The following is a 9,167-nucleotide window of genomic DNA, read 5'->3' on the forward strand; positions in this document are numbered from 1 at the left end:
TGTTCACTATTTGAAAAAACTATTATGAAATTTTTGAATTTAGATAAACTACTCCATTTTAATAAGATATTTTTTTTTAATTTATAGTACTCTAATTGAAACACAGTTCAACCTTTGGATCCCCTTTGTATACAGAATTGTACCTGTTAGGACTTAACTCCTAGTAACCTTGTTTTAGTGATCACACAAAGCAACAATAAACCCTTATTATTTACCATGTTCCCCCACGGGATTTAAGGAGTTAAGAGTACTAAATGTTATTTAAGTTAGCATTTTAACTGTGTAAATTAATCGGATGTCTCTACTAAACTCATTGGAATAGTTCCATGTAGGTCAAGTAGGTCAAATAGACTTATTTAACTGCAAAAAAAAAAAAAAAAATCAGACAAGTGTATTTAACAGTATTTGCCATCTCTTGTATCTTGAAGAAAAATCCTAGAAACAAATGAATTAGATAGACACTTTATAGACACATGTTATTAGTTTGACTATCTAGACAGACTTGTGAGTTAAGTAATTTTAAGGACATTTTACCAACATTTGTTTACCTAATTTAAATTAAACCTTTTTAAAATCATGTGAATTAAAGGTATTTGGATCAATTTTCTTTTTTTTTTCTTTTTTTATGTGTAAAAGGTGTGACTTTATTTCTTTTTTTATTAAAAATCATAAATTTACATAGGACAATGTTGATTGATTAATTCTGTTATTATTTTCCCTTCCCCCCACCAATCCCACGCCTCTTTTCCCTCTATACAGTCCTTCCTTCCTCCATTTTTACCACCCTCCTTATCCCTAACCCTAAACTAATGCTAACCACTCCTACCCCCATTATATGTCCTCATCCGCTTATCAGCGAGATCATTCGTCCTTTAGTTTTTTGAGATTGGCTTATCTCACTTAGCATGATATTCTCCAATTTCATCAATTTGCCTGCAAATGCCATAATTTTACCATTCTTCATGGCAGAGTAATATTCCATTGTATATATATGCCAGAGTTTCTTTATCCATTCATCGATTGAAGGGCATCTAGGTTGGTTCCACAGTCAGCCTATGGTGAATTGAGCAGCTATGAACATTGATGTGGCTGTATCTCTGTAGTATGCTGATTTTAAGTTCTTTGGGTATAGGCCAAGGAGTGGGATAGCTGGGTCAAATGGTATTCCATTCCGAGCTTTCTGAGGAATCTCCATACTGATTTCCAGAGTGGCTGCACTAATTTGAAACCCCACCAGCAATGTATGAGTGTACGTTTTTCACCACAACCTCGCCAACACTTATTGTTGCTTGTGTTCTTCATAATCACCATTCTAATTGGGGTGAGATGAAATCTTAGTGTAGTTTTGATTTGCATTTCTCTTATTACTAGAGATGTTGAAATTTTTTTTCATATATCTGTTGATTGCCTGTACATCTTCTCCTGTGAAGTGTCTGTTCATTTCCTTAGCCCATTTGTTGATTGGATTATTTGTGTTCTTGGTGTAGAGATGTTTGAGTTCTAAATAGATTCTGGAAATTAGCACTCTACCTGAAGTATGAGTGGCAAAGATATTCTCCAACTCTATAGACTGTCTCTTCACATTACTGAAAGTTTCCTTTGCTGAGAGAAAGCTTTATTTTGAATCTATCCCAGTTGTTGATTCTTGCTTTTATTTCTTGTGCTATGGGAGTCCTGTTAAGGAAGTCTGATCCTAAGCCAACAAGATGAAGGTTTGGACTACTTTTTTCTTCTGTAAGATGCAGGGTCTCTGGTCTGATTCCGAATTCCTTGATCCATTTTGATTTGAGTTTGTGCAGGGTGAGAGATAGGGGATTAATTTCATTCTGTTGCATATGGTTTTCCAGTTTACCCTGCACCATATGTTGAAGAGGCTATCTTTTCTCCATTGCATATGTTTGGCACCTTTGTCTAGTATGAGAAAATTGTATTTATTTGGGTTTGTGTCCATGTCCTCTATTCTGTACCATTCATCTACCTGTCTATTGTGGTACAAATACCATGCCGTTTTTGTTACTATTCCTTTGTAATAGAGTTGAAGATCTGGTATTGCAATACCCCTTGCTTCACTCTTTCTACTGAGGATTGCTTTAACTGTTCTGGGTTTCTTATTCTTCCAGATGAATTTCATAATTGTGTGCTCTATTTCTGTAAGGTACATCATTGAGATTTTAATTGGAATTGCATTGAATCTGTATAGCACTTTTGGTAGTATGGCCATTTTGACAATATTAATTCTGCCAATCCAAGAACATGGGAGATCTTTCCATCTTCTAAGGTTTTCTTTAATTTCTTTCTGTAGTGTTCTGTAGTTCTCATTGTAGAGGTCTTTCACCTCTTTTGTGAGATTGATTCCCAAGTTTTTCATTTTTTTCGATGCTACTGTGAATGGAGTAATTTTCCTAAATTCTCTTTCTGAAGATTCATCATTTTTGTATAAAAATGCGTTGGAAATATGAGCATTCAACTTGTAACCTGCTACTTTACTGAATTTACATATGAGTTCTAAGAGTTTTCTGGTGGAATTTCCAGGTCCTCTAAATATATAATCATGTCATCAGCAAACAGGGATACTTTGAGTTCTTCTTTTCCAATTCATATCCCTTCATTTTCTTTGGTTTGTCTAATTGCTCTTTCTAAAGTCTCAAGAACAATGTCGAATAGAAGTGTTGAAAGAGGGCATTGCTGCCTTTTTCCAGTTTTTAGGGGGAATGCTTTCAGTTTTTCACCATTTAGAATGATATTGGCCATAGGCTTAGCATAGATGGCCTTTACAATATTAAGGAATATTCCCACTACCCCGATTTTTTCTACTGTGTTGAGCATGAAGGGTTGCTGCATTTTATTGAATGCTTTTTCTGCATCTATTGAAATAATCATGTGATTCTTAACTTTTAGTCTGTTGATATGGTGAATAACATTTATTGATTTCCGGATGTTGAACCAACCTTGCATCCCTGGGATGAAACCCACTTGATCATGGTGCACTATCTTTTTAATATATTTATGGATGCGATTTGCTAAAATTTTGTTGAGAATTTTTGCTTCGATGTTCATTAAGGATATTGGTCTGAAATTTTCTTTCCTCGATGTGTCTCTGTCTGGTTTAGGTATCAGGGTGATATTGGCTTCATAGAATGAGTTTGGGAAGGTTTCCTCCTCTTCTATTTTATGGAATACTCTGAGAAGTATAGGAATGAGCTCTTCTTTAAAGGTTTTGTAGAACTCGGCTGAAAACCTATCTGGTCTCGGACTGTTCTTTGTTGGTAGGCTTTTGATGACTTCTTCTATTTCATTGCTTGAAATTTATTTATTTAAGTGGTGTTTGTCTTCCTCATTCACTTTAGGTAATTCATATGTCTCTTGAAACTTGTTGATGTCTTCGAGGTTTTCTGTTTAGTTGGAGTATATATTTTCAAAATAGCTTCTAATTATGTTTGTATTTCACTAGTGTCTGTTGTGATATTTCCTTGTTCATTCCAAATTTTAGTAATTTGAGTTTTCTCCCTCTTCTCTTTGTTAGTGTGGCTAAGGGTTTATCAATTTTGTTTATTTTTTCAAAGAACCAACTATTTTTTTTTTTAATTTTTCCAATCTTTTGTTTCAATTTCGTTGATTTCGGCTCTGATTTTAACTATTTCCTGTCTTCTACTACTTTCGGTGTTGGTCTGCTCTTATTTTTCTAGGGCTTGGAGGTGTAGTGTTAAATCGTTTATTTGTTGATTTCTACTTCTTTTGTTCAATGCACCCCATGAAATATATCTTCCTCTAAGTAATGCTTTCATAGTGTCCCTGAGATTTTGATATGATGTGTCTTTGTTCTCTTTTACTTCTAAGAATTTTTTTATTTCCCTCCTGATGTCTTTTGTTATCCATTCATCATATAATAGTGTATTATTTAATCTTCAAGTATTGAAGAAGTTTCTGTTTTTTATTCTGTCATTTATTTCTATTTTCAATCCATTATGATCTGATAGAGTACAAGATAGTATCTCTAACTTCTTGTATTTGCTAACAGTAGCTTTGTGGCATAAAACATGGTCTACTTTAGAGAAGGATCCATGCTCTGCTAAGAAGAAAGTGTATTCGTTCTTTGTTGGATGGTATATTCCATATAAGTCGGTAAAGTCTAAATTGTTGATTGTGTTATTGAGATCTATGGTTTCTTTAGTCAAATTTGTTGGGACAATCTATCCAGTGGTGAGACAGTTGTGTTAAAATCGCCTAGTATTATTGTGCTGTGGTCTATTTGATTTCTGGAATTGAGAAGGATTTGTTTGATGTACATGGATGAGCCAATATTCGGGTAATAGATATTTATGATTGTTATGTCTTGCTGATTTATGCTTCACTTACAGTATGTAATGTCCTGCTTTATCCCTTCTGACTAGTTTTGGCTTGAAGTCCTCCTTATTTGAAATGAGGATGGATAGTCCAGATTTTTTGCTGTGTCCGTGTTCATGGTATTTGTTTTCCCATTGTTTCACCTTTAGTTTATGGGTATCTCTATGAGATGAGTCTCTTGCAGGCAGCATATTGTTGGATTTTTCTTTTTAATCCAATCTGCCAGTCAATGTCTTTTGATTGATGAGTTCAGGCCTTTAACATTCAGGGTTATTATTGTGATATTATTTGTATTCCCAGTCATTTGACTCATTTTTGTTTGTTGACATGATGTGGTTTCTCTTTTATTTGGTTATTCCTTTAGGCTAGTTCTTCCCGTTGCTGATTTGCATCATTATTTTTCATCTCTTTCTCATGGAGTATTTTTCTGAGAATGTTCTGTAATGCTGGCTTTATTTTTGTAAATTCTTTTAACTTTTTTTCATCATGGAAGGATCTTATTTCTTTGCAAATCTGAAAGTAAGTTTTGCTGGATATAAGATTCTTGGTTGGCATCCGTTTTCTTTGAGGGATTGGTAAATGTTGTTCCAGGCCCTTCTAGCTTTTAGGGTCTGGATTGAATTATCTGCTGATATTCTTATTGATTTCCCCCTGAATGTAATTTGATTCTTTTCTCTCGCGGCCTTTAATATTCTGTCTTTATTTTGTATGTTAGGTATTTTCATAATAATGTGACTTGCTGTGCATCTGTTGTAAGTTTGTATTTTTGGAGTTCTATAATCCTCTTGTACGTGGTTTTCCATTTCATTCTTCAGATTTGGGAAATTTTCTGATAGTATTTAATTGAATAGATTGTTCTTTCCTTTGGTTTGTTTCTCTAAGCCTTCCTCAATCCCAATAATTCTTAAATTTGGTCTTTTCATGATATCCCATAGTTCTTGTAGATTCTGTTCATGATTTCTTACCATCTTCTCTGTTTGTTCAACTTTGTTTTCAAGATTAAATATTTTGTCTTCAATATCTGAGGTTCTGTCTTCCAGGTGTTCTATCCTATTGGTTATCCTTTCTATGGAGTTTTTAACTTGGTTTATTATTTCCTTCATTTCAAGGATTTCTGTTTGTTTATTTTTTTCAGTATCTCTAACTCTATTGAAATGATCTCTTGCTTCCCATATTTCCTCTTTTAACTGTTGATTGGTGTGATCATTTAATGCCTGCATTTTCTATTTTATCTCCTCCTTCAATGCCTGCATTTGCTCTTTCACCTCCTCGTTTGCTTCCCTGAATGTTTTAATTATGTACATTCTGAACTCCCTTTCTGACATTTTTTCTGCTGTGCTGTCTTGAGTTTTATTGATATAATATCTAGGTTTGTTTGGGACATTTTCTTCCCTTGTTTTCTCATATTTTTCAGATATCAGTGGGACTCTGATATTGCAGATTTCCTCTATTTGCCTATAGTGTTCCCATAGATTTCCAGTGTATCACCTCCCAGCCTTCAGTAGCTGAAGTCTTGGAATAACTTGATAATGCAGTACTTCCAAAGAAAGCTGTCCCTAGCCCACTACTGGTTCCAGGGCTTGGAGCTGGCTCTGTGTGGAAAGGCTCTCACTGGGGGGCCTGCTCCGAGAAGCTGGCTGTGTGGGAGGAGCCCACCACTGGAGTACCTAAGGCTGCCTGGAGAAGACTCTAGCTGCCCTGCCCTACTCTAATAAGCTGCCCGTATCCTGGCCTGCCACCCGGTCCAAGCTTCACTGGGTGTGGGAGACGCACCCTGTGGTTCGATTTTAGTCTGAGTCTCTCAATGCCTCCCCTATAGAATCCTGGTTTCTGGAGCAACTGGAGATGCAGTCACCCTTTACTCCACCATCTTGGATCGCCACGGTGAAAAAGTCTGTGGCTGGAGGGGGGCAGGGCCCCCTGGAGAGGTCTCTGGCGCCCTGTCCTGGACCCAGAGGTTACTTTTGGGTTGGAGGTCTACGCTGGCTTGGGGACTTGTGGCTCACTCTGTGTAGAAAGGCTCTTACTGTGCAGTCTGCTCCAATAACCTATCCTGGAAAGGCACTTCATGCCAGAGCGAGCCGGGCTGCTTGGGGAAGTCCCTGGCTGCCCTGTCCTGGTCTCTGAAGCAACCTGTGCATGGGCCAGAGCTCGCCACATGCTGGGTCAGGGACTTGGAGCTGGTTGTGTGCAGATAGGCTCTCACTGGGGGGCCTGTTCCGAGAAGCTGGAGTATCTGGCCCTGTGGAAGGAGCCCACCACCGGAGTGCTCAGGGCTGCCTGGGGGAGACTCTAGCTGCTCTGCCCTACTCTAGTGAGCTGCCCGAATCCGGGCCTGCCACCTGGGCTGAGCTTCACCAGGTGGGGGAGACTCACCCCGTGGTTCTATTTTAGTCTGAGTATCTCAATGCCTCCCCTTCTTGAATCCTGGGTTCTGGAGCAACTGGAGATTCAGTCACCCTCTAGCCCACCATCTTGGATCACCCCTTTGAAAAAGTCTGCAGCCAGAGTCAGGCAGGGCCACCTGGAGAGGTCTCCGGCTGCCCTGCCCTGGTCCCAGAGTCTGCTTGTGGGTCATCAGTCTCCGCTGGCTTGGGGACTTGTGGCTGGCTCTGTGTAGAAAGGCTCTCACTTAGCGGTCTGCTCCAAGAAGCTAGCCTAAAAAGGCACTTCCCACTGGAGTGAGCCAGGCTGCTTGGGGAAGTCCCTGGCTGCTCTGTCCTGGTCTCTGAAGCAACCTGTGCATGGGTCGGAGCTCGCCGCATGCTGGCTCAGGGACTTGGAGCTGGTTGTTTGCAGAATGGCTCTTACTGGGGGGCCTGCTCTGAGAAGCTGGAAAATCTGGCCCTGTGGGAGTAGCCCACCACCAGAGTGCTCAGGGCTGCCTGGGGGAGACTCTAGCTGCCCTGCCCTACTCTAATAAGCCTCCCGAATCCAGGCCTGCCATCCAGGCCAAGCTTCACCAGGTGGGGGAGACTCACCCCATGGTTTTATTTTAGTCCGAGTATCTCAATGCGTCCCCTTCTTGAATCCTGGGTTCTGGAGTGACTGGAGATGCAGTCACCCTCTTGTCCACCATCTTGGATCCAGTATCATGACTTTATTTCTTAATGGTTGAATTCAACTTGATTATTTGGATTGATTTTCTAAATTTTATTTTCATGATTGCTTGTAATTTGTGTCAATTTGGATATCATGCACATGATATTTTGATGCACATATATAAACAGACAAGACAATATTAGACAACATGGTATACACATAACAAAAGAAAACATCTTGTAGTTTTTAGTAGGTGAATCTCCATGCAATATTATAGATGTTTTATAAAACAAACTTTAGAGATGATTAAAAAATAGAACTGATAAAAACATTAATCTAGGTGTGTGAAATCAAAATTATGAGCTCAAAAATATACCATTTAAGGAAAAACAAGAGTCCTAGAAGAAAAAATATTAACAGCCATTAATTATATTATGAGATGGAGAAAAAGACAGGCAGAAGTGGGAGGAGAGGGAGAAAGAGTGAGAAAGAGGGAAATGGAGAGAGTCTTAAAATCATTTTCCTGTGTTTCAGCCCAGAAGCTTAAAATGGATAATTTTTTTCCTTCAGTCTCAGAATGGTCCCTAACTGAGTCTGCTAGTACATTCCATTGCAAGGAAAATTGCTGCCTAGGGATTATTAAGCCTTGTTAAGTTCTTGGCTTGGGTTTGGCTCAACATGTGAGGGCTATTTCCAAATCCTTGAGGCAATATTTTCTAGGTAAATTAAGATCCACTATCTGGTTCCTTAAAGGTAAACAGAAATTATGATTGAGAGTCTAGGGTATACAGAAAAAGGCATCTTTTAAATCTAACATCATAAGACTAAGTAAGATACTGAAATTTTTATGAAGATTGCAGAGTTGGAGGTGAAGAAGCCTAACTTCTTGTCTATCTGGGAAAGATCCAACAGTGATAAAGGAATATGGACTCTGATCACTCCCTCCACACCAGCCACCTCCCACAGGACAAATAGAATATGTTCTTGAGACCTCATGGCAGGAGGACTGGGTGAACAGGGCAGAAGACTAAGCAGAGAGGGGCAAAGGAGACAGAGAAACAGAGGCCAGAGGGGCCTCTGCTGCAGGAGACCAGTATGGGGATGGATCATTAGCTGGGTCAAAGTTGGAAAAGGAGGAAGGATTATGATGGGAGAAGAAGCAAAAAGAAGGTGTTCAGGTTTCAAGGAAGAGCAAAGACTCAGAATTTTTATGCCATTAACTGGCCATTTTGATTGATTAAATGAAAAATACTGTGTCCAAATATCATTACACAAGCAAATAAATTTTGGTGGCTGTAGACCAGGTGAAGAGGTTTATGATTTTCTAATAAACAACCCAGGGGTGAATCTGCCAGAGTGGGGGACCCAGATTCCATGGTGGAGACTGATAAATAGCTGAGTCAGCACCTACATCATCCCAAGGTCACAGAATAGTTGACTGGAGATGAGAAGACAGAATATGATGGGAGTTGTCACCCCCATCAGTGTGTGCCAGGCAAAAGGCAGTGGGGTTAAGGACCTAGAGGCAGAAATTTTTAGAGAAAAACTAAAGGGGAGCCTCAACGCAGAGAGGGAATCTCTACCATAAACACCAGGGATCCATCTGTCAGATGAGGTCAATTAAGGAGGCCAGTTGTAATTGTAAAAGTCGTGTCTTAGGGAATCCCCACCTCTGAACTGCCTCCAGGGCACTGGATAACCAACAGTCACCCCTCAGGTCAGCAGAGGAGTGTTAAGTCAACCTACGGGAAACACCAGTCTGAAGCTGGTGGTGGATGTTC

This window comes from Sciurus vulgaris, assembly GCF_902686455.1.
Source record: "Sciurus vulgaris genome assembly, contig: HiC_scaffold_248_arrow_ctg1, whole genome shotgun sequence".
NCBI lineage: Eukaryota > Metazoa > Chordata > Mammalia > Rodentia > Sciuridae > Sciurus > Sciurus vulgaris.